Source organism: Neolamprologus brichardi, chromosome 6 (assembly GCF_056152115.1).
Source record: "Neolamprologus brichardi isolate AB-2024 chromosome 6, ASM5615211v1, whole genome shotgun sequence".
Classification (NCBI taxonomy): Eukaryota; Metazoa; Chordata; class Actinopteri; order Cichliformes; family Cichlidae; genus Neolamprologus; species Neolamprologus brichardi.
The window spans coordinates 5,325,626-5,336,631 of NC_142109.1; the positions used below are offsets into that span (position 1 = coordinate 5,325,626).

An 11,006-nucleotide genomic window follows, 5' to 3' on the forward strand; every position below is an offset into this window, starting at 1 on the left:
ATATCAATAAAATTTTAAAAATATGAAACAATTCCTCAATTTTTGTTATTAAATTGTTGAAACTTTGATTAATCAAATCAAATCACTTTTATTGTCACATCACATGTGCTGGCACATTGGTACAGCACATGTGAGTGAAATTCTTGTGTGCAAGCTTCACAAGCAACAGAGGTGTGCAAAATACAAGAAACATAAGTGTGTGAATGTGAGATTTATAAGAATAAATAGATGTATATACAAATATCAGAATGTATGCGCATTACTGAATATGTGACTGAATAATGGCATTACAAGTTTAGCAAAGTGGCATGCAGTGACTTTGAAGTGTTTTAAGTTTTGAGTCGATGACATCACTGTTTAAAAGAACAAATAAGACCAGAATAAAAAATACTGTTTTTTCCTGTCTTTTATACGAGCCGACAGCCTCCTGCAGGTTACTGCACTCTATGTGGTGTTGTATGGTATTAACATATTTGCTGGGCAAAACAAGGGTTGTTGGTTCAATTCCAGGTAGTTGTGCCAGAGATGGCATACAGGGTAAAACACTGGCAAATCAAACACTTGCTGTGGCGACCCCTTCAGGCAAGGGAGAAGCCAGAAGTATCTTTAGCTGACGGCTATGATTGCTTAAATTTATTTTTAGGATTAATAGTTTAGCAAAAGCAGTAATAAAACATTACAACAACACGTCACTATACATAAAACTGTATTATGGCCAAAGTCTACATAAAGGATCAAAAGTAAATATATTGCAGAAAATTGTTCACTATCAGTGTTATATGGATGAATATTGCTGCTGGATGAGTTCATTTTAAATGGGCTATTTTACATGTAATCTACTGTAATGCATCATATTTTATATAACTATGATTCAAGCGTCTGGCCTGTGGGGAACACCGTCTCTGAAAATAGCTTTACATTAGCTCAGGAGAAAAAGGCTACACCTTGATGTAAAAAAGTAAATTAAATATATTTATCACTTTTTTTTTTTAAATCACAGCGCTATTAAAACGCTTGAGCAGTGTGACATGGTTAACTGTATGTAGTAAAATGATGGCAGTATATTAGCAAAAAAGGTGGTTAAGATCAGTACATTTAATCAAAACAAAGTTATTTAGCAAGAAAAAACGTATCATTCAAAATTATAAATTACACAAGACTTGTTTATTTGCTTGTACTAGATCTATTTCTACAGTGAAAGCGGAGCTATACTTGTCTTCCATTAGGTATCTGTCAGCTGATCTCCAGCGCGCATGCTATAGTCAAGGCTTTACAGCTACAGCCGTTGTTAATGAGAAACAGACACACCTATCAAAATCTATGCACAGATAGCATTTTGATAGGTAGTCAAGCAGAGTTAGCCTGCTTCCACAGACTATAGCGAATCGTGGCCACAGGATGGCAGTAATGTAAAGAATGCATGTTTAAGATGACAGAATTTTAGTGCCGTTTTATAACTGGGTACTGCTTGCCTGCCTTGCCCTGACAGAAGGCCACTGGTTTACTATAATCCAGTTATTAAAATGCTTTCTGTTCTTTTTGTCATCTACAGTCCGGTGGAAAAATAAAGTTCTCCGAGGGCGGACCAGTGAAAAACTAAGCACGCCTAGCTTGTAGAACCATCTCTAGTAGTGATAACTTGGATTAATCATGTTATATATGACTTTCAGTCTCCCTCATCATGGTGGGAGAATTGGTGCACACACTTTTTTTCCTCCAACATTCCTTCAGTCCTTTGAGGTCTGGGTCTACGTGTTGATTCGCAGCTCTCCTAAGGATATGCTGCAGCATTTCAGTTGCGTTGAGGTCTGGACTATGGCTGGTTAATTGCAGTACTCTGATTGTTTTCCTTTTTCGGCATTTGTCAATTTTGCATTGTTAAGTTGCATTACACAAATTGGGCTAAGCTTTAATTGTCGAGCAAATGGCCTCATACTTGACTCTAGAACAGCAGTCCCCAACCGGTACCAGTCTGTGAGTAGTTTGGTACTGGGCCACGAGAGTTGAGGCTCGGGGGTGAAATTTATGGTTTTCAGGGTTTTTAGCATTAACTGGTTTCCCTGGGTCTTTTCCTGTGTTGTAGTTGTGTGTCTTATTTTGAAATAAATATTTATGCATTACCATAGCGACCAGAGAGTATTAAGGGGCAGAGAGGAGGATGTTACTCTCAATGTTGTTGGGGCATTTCAGGAGGACACTGCTAAGCTACACAGTGAATTCACATTTATTATTATATTTACAAAATACCACAGTTTTTGCCTTTTTGCCTTATCATTTTGTTTTGTTGTATTTATCCACGACACCTTAAAGGCCGGTCTGTGAAAATACTGTCTGACATCAAATTGGTCCGTGGCGCAAAACAGGTTGGTGACCGCTGCCCTAGAATCCTTTGGAATCCAGAGGATTTCCCAGTTTTTGGGTGCTGTGCATTATGACCAAACATCTCATTTTCATCTCATTTGTCTTGTGTTTTGTTCAGATGCAACTTTGCAAATCTGAACTGTGTTGGTTTTACAGAGAAGAGTCTTTTTAATGGCAACAGTTCCAAACAAGGCACGCTTGTATGGAGGACCACAAGAGCCACGCGCATCGAAATAAAAAATCCTGTGCTTGATTAATGAATTGTAGAATAAAATCTGCATTTGTAAATTCATTTTTGAATTCCAATTTAATAAACTGATTTTTAAAATGCTTTTTAAGTCTTCATTTCAAAAAACATTTTCGAATTGCACTTTAATAAACTTCATTTCAAAAACCTTTTTCGAATTGCACTTTAATAAACTTCATTTCAAAAATCTTTTTTGAATTGCACTTTAATAAACTTCATTTCAAAAATCTTTTTCGAATTGCACTTTAATAAACTTCATTTCAAAAATCTTTTTTGAATTGCACTTTAATAAACTTCATTTCAAAAACCTTTTTCGAATTGCACTTTAATAAACTTCATTTCAAAAACCTTTTTCGAATTGCACTTTAATAAACTTCATTTCAAAAATCTTTTTCGAATTGCACTTTAATAAACTTCATTTCAAAAACCTTTTTCGAATTGCACTTTAATAAACTGCATTTCAAAAACCTTTTTCGAATTGCACTTTAATAAACTGCATTTCAAAATCCATTTCCCTTTCCTGTTCGCTCAGGGATTAACATGTGGATTAGCATTTGGATTAGCAGTTGGATTAACAACTTCATTTTAAAAATCCTGCTGCTATTCAAATGAGCCACACCGTGGGATGTAAGGAGCTCTCTGATTGGTTGGTCAGACACAGGCTGTCTGCCAGCCTGGATTTTTCTAGCTCATAGCTTCGCCCTGCTAAGAAGCCTGTGTGCTTGTACAAAGGCCGTTCGACCTCGGGATTTACACTCGGCTCGACAAGGATATGTGAAGAATGAAGTGACCCTGCAGCGAAACGGAGAGCCCAACCTCTCACTGAGTGCCTGTTTACAAAGTCTGACCACCTGTGAAGGTAACGTGCTAACGTGGCTAACGCTAGCATCACCGCACGTAGCCCCGTTATTTTAAGATCATCTTAGCTTATGAAAGTTTTACGTCGCAGCTGTACGAGCTAGCTACGTGTTTTGTAAGCTGCTGTGCTCTTCACAAATAAAGCTGGAAGCAGCTCAAACTATTAGAACCAGCACTGAGGCCTGTTACATTTATACAGTGTTAGAGCAACGGCTGCAGCCTACAGCCTTTAAACTAGCGATTAAAATGCTGACAGTAAACTCGTCAGTCCAGATGTTACCACATTACTTTGTGATACTTGTGAGTTAAAACAACTGAAACAGGCTGATTAAAATAACAGCTTTCAGTTCTCTCATTCCTTATATAAAGACTGGAGATCACACTACTGATTTCAGTTCATTTAATATGTGAGTGCACAGATTCATTCAACTGGACAGAAATGATGATCGAAAGTTGTATATATGATGAATTCATCAAATCCCAGCCTCTAACACAGTGCGCTGAATCTTAGCTTTGAATGTCCAGTATATTCTAATCAGTGCAATCTAAGCATTCACTGAACCTACAGTATCTACACCTGTGTGGCAAATGTGTGGTAAAGCTACAGATAATGAAATGTAATTATTAATACACTATACGTCATGAGAAACGAAAGCTGAAATTGATTCAGTTTAGTACTTTTCTCTGTATGCTCTGTGATCATAAAGGCCTTAAATTCTGTGATATATACTGTAAATGATTTTCACAGAGGTCTTAAAGTACTTAAATCACTGCTGATAGTCTGGTTGTTTATATTTTCACATTTTTGTGTCTGTAGGGCTGTTTGATGACAATTTGGACTCCTCTGGGAGATGAGGACACACCCACACCTGTTCCATACTGCAGCCATTGATGGTGTTACGGCTCTGAGTCAGCTTTGGGCCATCAGACGCACACACTGGAAAACCAGCACCTGGACTTCATGCAGGAGAGACGGCCTCAGTGATTTTAGGTTCATAAGCAAGTTCAAACATTTCTGGCCTATTATCACTTAGATTTCTTAATCTTAAAAGTGAATGCATTTAAAGCAGGAACTGCACACCTAGCCATCAGAAGTGTGGCAGCATGAGTACTGTAAAGTTTTGTAGGGTCCTTGTTAAAAATTCCACAAGCACCACACATTTGTCATATAAAGCTCCATTTTTTACAGTACAATGTTGAAATTATAAACTATATATTCTAGTTGTCCACTTGTCAGTAATTTTTGAGTAAATGGATGTCATTGATAAATCAGTGGTGATTCACCTGCAAATGTTTTTAACAAACTTTGTTTTTTGTAGAATTCATCAGCAGCTGTGGAGAGATGCATTTGAATATCTTCTGGTTCGACTTCTCCTTACCTGGAAGCTGAGCATTGCTCATTTCTGACAAGGACATACACCTCAGTGCTTATCATGGGTGTTACATCCTCCGTGCAGCAATTCCAGAGAAAACAAGAGAGCAACGACCACTCATTAAGACCAGCCAGAAATCTGTCCCTTTCTGGCAGCTGTGGAAACTTCCAATAAGAAAGTTTGCATTCTTAGAACAATGCTGGATCATGTGTGATGTGTCATCATATGAGGATATTACATTTTGACCTAATTCTGCTCAATCTGTTTTGATCGTTGATCCAGTATTTCAGCTTTGTGTTGTGCTGCAAGTTTAAAACCCATTGTCCTCATGAGCACAGCATCTAACAACTCTCCTTGAAAAAGTCGATTGACTTTAACTGGACACAATGGTTTCCAGTGGGAGATATTTTCATCACTCATCCGTGACACTGGAGAAGTCACCTGAGTGAGTGATAAAACAATTTTCCATGGAAAATCCAGAGGCACTAAACTTTGTTGTTTTTTTGGGCTCTATTTCAGCTCTAGCAGCATCTCTCAGAAGAAAACAGTTTTCCCAATAATCAGATGAAAAAATTGAACCAGGTGGTATTCTCTGGAGTTTAAGACCAAGACTGAACTCAAACAGTGAATTGACATTAGACTGGAATTCATAAGATGAATAGAAATACTGCTGAAGCTGAATGATTCATTCATATATGATTTTTTTTTTCTCCAATTCACCAGGTCTGTATAGTTCAGTATGACTGTGGTACATGATACAAAAGAATAAATACAGAAGAATAAAAACTTTGTGAATAACTTTACTCTTCTTAAAAATAACTAATAAAACAAGTAAAAGTACAAATGTGTACAAGTTAGAGACTTCCTCACTAAGATTTTAATTGTGTGTTAAAGAGAAAGAGATTAGGAGGTAAAATAGACGATGCAGAGTCCATCATCACTGAGGCCGTCTCTCCTGCATGAAGTCCAGGTGCTGGTTTTCCAGTGTGTGCGTCTGATGGCCCAAAGCTGACTCAGAGCTGTAACACCATCAATGGCTGCAGTATGGAACAGGTGTGGGTGTGTCCTCATCTCCCAGAGGAGTCCAAATCGTCATCAAACAGCCCTACAGACACAAAAATGTGAAAATATAAACAACCAGACTATCAGCAGTGATTTAAGTACTTTAAGACCTCTGTGAAAATCATTTACAGTATATATCACAGAATTTAAGGCCTTTATGATCACAGAGCATACAGAGAAAAGTACTAAACTGAATCAATTTCAGCTTTCGTTTCTCATGACGTATAGTGTATTAATAATTACATTTCATTATCTGTAGCTTTACCACACATTTGCCACACAGGTGTAGATACTGTAGGTTCAGTGAATGCTTAGATTGCACTGATTAGAATATACTGGACATTCAAAGCTAAGATTCAGCGCATTGTGTTAGAGGCTGGGATTTGATGAATTCATCATATATACAACTTTTGATCATCATTTCTGTCCAGTTGAATGAATCTGTGCACTCACATATTAAATGAACTGAAATCAGTAGTGTGATCTCCAGTCTTTATATAAGGAATGAGAGAACTGAAAGCTGTTATTTTAATCAGCCTGTTTCAGTTGTTTTAACTCACAAGTATCACAAAGTAATGTGGTAACATCTGGACTGACGAGTTTACTGTCAGCATTTTAATCGCTAGTTTAAAGGCTGTAGGCTGCAGCTGTTGCTCTAACACTGTATAAATGTAACAGGCCTCAGTGCTGGTTCTAATAGTTTGAGCTGCTTCCAGCTTTATTTGTGAAGAGCACAGCAGCTTACAAAACACGTAGCTAGCTCGTACAGCTGCGACGTAAAACTTTCATAAGCTAAGATGATCTTAAAATAATGGGGCTACGTGCGGTGATGCTAGCGTTAGCCACGTTAGCACGTTACCTTCACAGGTGGTCAGACTTTGTAAACAGGCACTCAGTGAGAGGTTGGGCTCTCCGTTTCGCTGCAGGGTCCCTTCATTCTTCACATATCCGTGTCGAGCCGAGTGTAAATCCCGAGGTCGAACGGCCTTTGTACAAGCACACAGGCTTCTTAGCAGGGCGAAGCTATGAGCTAGAAACATCCAGGCTGGCAGACAGCCTGTGTCTGACCAACCAATCAGAGAGCTCCTTACATCCCACGGTGTGGCTCATTTGAATAGCAGCAGGTTTTTTAAAATGAAGTTGTTAATCCAACTGCTAATCCAAATGCTAATCCACATGTTAATCCCTGAGCGAACAGGAAAGGGAAATGGATTTTGAAATGCAGTTTATTAAAGTGCAATTCAAAAAAGATTTTTGAAATGCAGTTTATTAAAGTGCAATTCGAAAAAGGTTTTTGAAATGCAGTTTATTAAAGTGCAATTCAAAAAAGGTTTTTGAAATGCAGTTTATTAAAGTGCAATTCAAAAAAGGTTTTTGAAATGAAGTTTATTAAAGTGCAATTCGAAAAAGGTTTTTGAAATGAAGTTTATTAAAGTGCAATTCGAAAAAGGTTTTTGAAATGAAGTTTATTAAAGTGCAATTCGAAAAAGATTTTTGAAATGCAGTTTATTAAAGTGCAATTCGAAAAAGGTTTTTGAAATGCAGTTTATTAAAGTGCAATTCGAAAATGTTTTTTGAAATGAAGACTTAAAAAGCATTTTAAAAATCAGTTTATTAAATTGGAATTCAAAAATGAATTTACAAATGCAGATTTTATTCTACAATTAAGCACAGGATTTTTTATTTCGATGCGCGTGGCTCTTGTGGTCCTCCATACGCTTGTTCAGTCTAACAACTTCAAGGACAACAGAATCAGACACAACACAATAAGAAAGCCCTTAAACAAACCACAGTTTAGTGGTTTGTTTGCAATTATTTCTTTGCGCTGCTGAATCCATTAACGGAAAACATTCGATTAAAATAAGATGCCAAAATGTCACTGCAAAATCGTATCTACAAATTATCTTATAAATTATTTTTAAGAGGAGTATGATGTCTGCTTTTATTGCCATATCCAAGTTGAATAGATTGTCATTTCATTTTTTAATTAGTGTTTAACATAACTCATCTCGCCCACACTGCCTACAACCCACATTTCTTCATTAATTTTCACTAAACATCTTGTCCTCCTTGGCCCTTTAGATATACATACGTATGTAGTCTCAGAAGAGTTATGGGAACACATCACATATTGATAAATGAAATATTCAAGTTGAAAATATCTACTGATATCGATTGGAAGATGGAGACAGAACATAACATAAACAGAGTCAGTGGAAATAAAATCCATCGCCTCGCTGACAGCTGGATTCAAAATTTAAAAAATCAAACCTAAAGCGGTTCAAGTTCTTTCTTTTTTTTTTCGAGTGGTGTATTTTCTCGCCGTCTCTGTCTGCGAGCATCACTCTAACATCAGCTTATGTATGGAGATCAATTAGCTGTAGGGCGTCAGAATGAGTGTTTGAAAACGCTCTGCATTTTGCTTTTGTTTGCCATCATAATTTGGCTGAGACATAACAAGGTGACACATTAATATTCATTATCTTAACAAGAGGAACAGAGTGTGCCGTCTGTAGGGACAAGTGTCACTTTGAGTGGGGTAAAGAGGCTTTCTATTTCAGTCCACAGCACAACAAAAACATAAACGTGTGCACACAAATGCAACACATTAACACATTAGCACATGCCAGTCAACAGTTTCCAAGATAGCAGCGTGCAGATAGCAATCATTGGAGGACAGTGTTAATGACGGGCTAATGACTGCTATTTACCAAACTTGGAAGAACTGTTTCATTTGAGTGTCTCAGTTTTTGACTCTGTGCTTATTTGGCAGTATATCAACTTTTTTTTTTTTACCTAATACATTTTTCATAAATTAAAAACTAAGGTTCAGAAAATAAACCACACCAACTTATTTTGTCTACAAAAATGTTAGGATCCCTGGGTTTTGACCCCGTATTTTGATTTTTGGTTTTGCTATTTGTCACTTTGAAAGTATAAGTTTGTTTTAGTTTCTGAATATATTAATTTCTACACTTTGTAAGTTTTCTACTTATAATAGCTGATTTCAGGTTTGTTTATGTTTGTTCCTTTCATGTCCAGTCTGTCCTAGTCTTGCCTATCTGTTTTGTTATCCTTTCTGTCTCCCTGGTCATGTCCCTGTGTCTGTCTCATCTCTTTATGTTCTCTCTATGTTCTATGTTTGCTGTCTGCAGCAGTGTTGCCAACTCCTCAGTAAGGAAAATCGCTATTGGTTGTCCTAAAAGTCGCTAGAAGTCGCTAAATGACGTCATCACCTAATTTGCATAATTGGTCATGCTAATGTATTTGTAACGTATGCTGCTGGAGAGAGAAATAACATCGTGGACGAGACATAAAGTGAGCAAAAAACGTCCTAAATGCATTTAGAATTTATTTAGAACTACAAATTAAATTTCTTTTAGCAATTATTGTTTTTTGTAATGTCTTTCACGTCTTTTTTTAGCGACTTTTTTAAGAAAAAAAGTCGCTAGGGGGTCTGAAAACTCACTAAATATAGCGACAAAGTCGCTAAGTTGGCAACACTGGTCTGCAGCCCTGTCCCTGTATTTACCCCTTTCCTATTGACCCTGTGCACGAGAAAATGCTAACTTCCTGGTTTGAGACCGGATGTGGGGTTGTACATTTTTGGTAGCTTTACTTTGCAGCCAATCGCTACTGCGAAGATATACTCCAAAATCATGTCCAAAACTCGAAAACAGAAAGATCGCGTTAAGTTACAAAGAGCAGAAGGTGGGAACACTCACCACTGTTCCATCCATCTTCATCCGCTTTATCCGGGGCCGGGTCGCGGGGGCAGCAGCCTAAGCAAAGAGGCCCAGACCTCCCTCTCCCCAGCCACCTCCTCCAGCTCATCCGGGGGAACACCAAGGCGTTCCCAGGCCAGCCGAGAGATATAATCTCTCCAGCGTGTCCTGGGTCTGCCCCGGGGCCTCCTCCCGGTGGGACATGCCTGGAACACCTCACCCAGGAGGCGCCCAGGGGGCATCCTTACCAGATGCCCAAACCACCTCAGCTGGCTCCTTTTGATGTGGAGAAGCAGCGGCTCTACTCTGAGCCCCTCCCGGATGGCCGAACTTCTCACCCTATCTCTAAGGGAGATGCCAGCCACCCTTCGGAGGAAGCTCATTTCCACCGCTTGTATCCGCGATCTCGTCCTTTCGGTCACTACCCACAGCTCGTGGCCATAGGTGAGGGTAGGGACGTAGATCGACCGGTAAATTGAGAGCTTCGCTTTTACACTCAGCTCCCTCTTCACCACGACGGACCGGTGCAGCGTCTGCATTACTGCAGCTGCAGCCCCAATCCGTCTGTCGATCTCCGGCTCCCTTCTCCCATCACTCGCGAACAAGACCCCGAGATACTTGAACTCCTCCACTTGGGGCAGGACCTCATCCCCGACCCGGAGTGGGCACTCCACCCTTTTCCGGCTGAGAACCATGGCCTCAGATTTGGAGGTGCTGATCCTCATTCCCGCTGCTTCACACTCGGCTGCGAACCGCTCCAGTGCGAGCTGGAGGCCCTCACCCGATGAAGCCAACAGAACCACATCATCCGCAAAAATCAGAGATGAGATCCTGAGGCCACCAAAGCGAAAGCCCTCCGCCACTTGGCTGCGCCTAGAAATCCTGTCCATAAAAATTATGAACAGAACCGGTGACAAAGGGCAGCCCTGGCGGAGCCCATCACCCACCGGGAACGAGTCCGACTTATTGCCGGCAATGCGAACCAAGCTCTTGCAACGGTTGTATAGGGATCGAATGGCCCGTAGCAATGGGCCAGACACCCCATACTCCCGCAACACCTCCCACAGGACACCCCGAGGGACACGGTCGAATGCCTTCTCCAAGTCCACAAAACACATGTAGACTGGTTGGGCAAACTCCCATGCACCCTCAAGTATCCTCGAGAGGATGAAGAGCTGGTCCAGTGTTCCGCGACCAGGACGAAAACCGCATTGTTCCTCCTGCATCAGAGGTTCGACTAGCGGACGAACTCTCCTTTCCAGCACCCTGGCATAGACTTTCCCGGGGAGGCTGAGGAGTGTGATCCCCCTGTAGTTGGAACACACCCTCCAGTCCCCCTTCTTAAAGATGGGGACCACCACCCCGGTCTGCCAATCCACG

At 39.9% G+C, this 11,006-nt stretch overlaps 1 long non-coding RNA gene across 1 annotated transcript; it reads left to right on the forward strand.

Annotated features, from left to right (window-relative positions):
• Positions 1–3,408: 3,408 nt before the first annotated feature.
• Positions 3,409–5,315, forward strand: LOC148102430 (uncharacterized). The gene is made up of 3 exons (XR_015719173.1): positions 3,409–3,467; positions 4,284–4,457; positions 4,786–5,315. It is a non-coding gene; the product is annotated as an uncharacterized LOC148102430 (long non-coding RNA).
• The last annotated feature ends 5,691 nt before the right edge of the window (positions 5,316–11,006 follow it).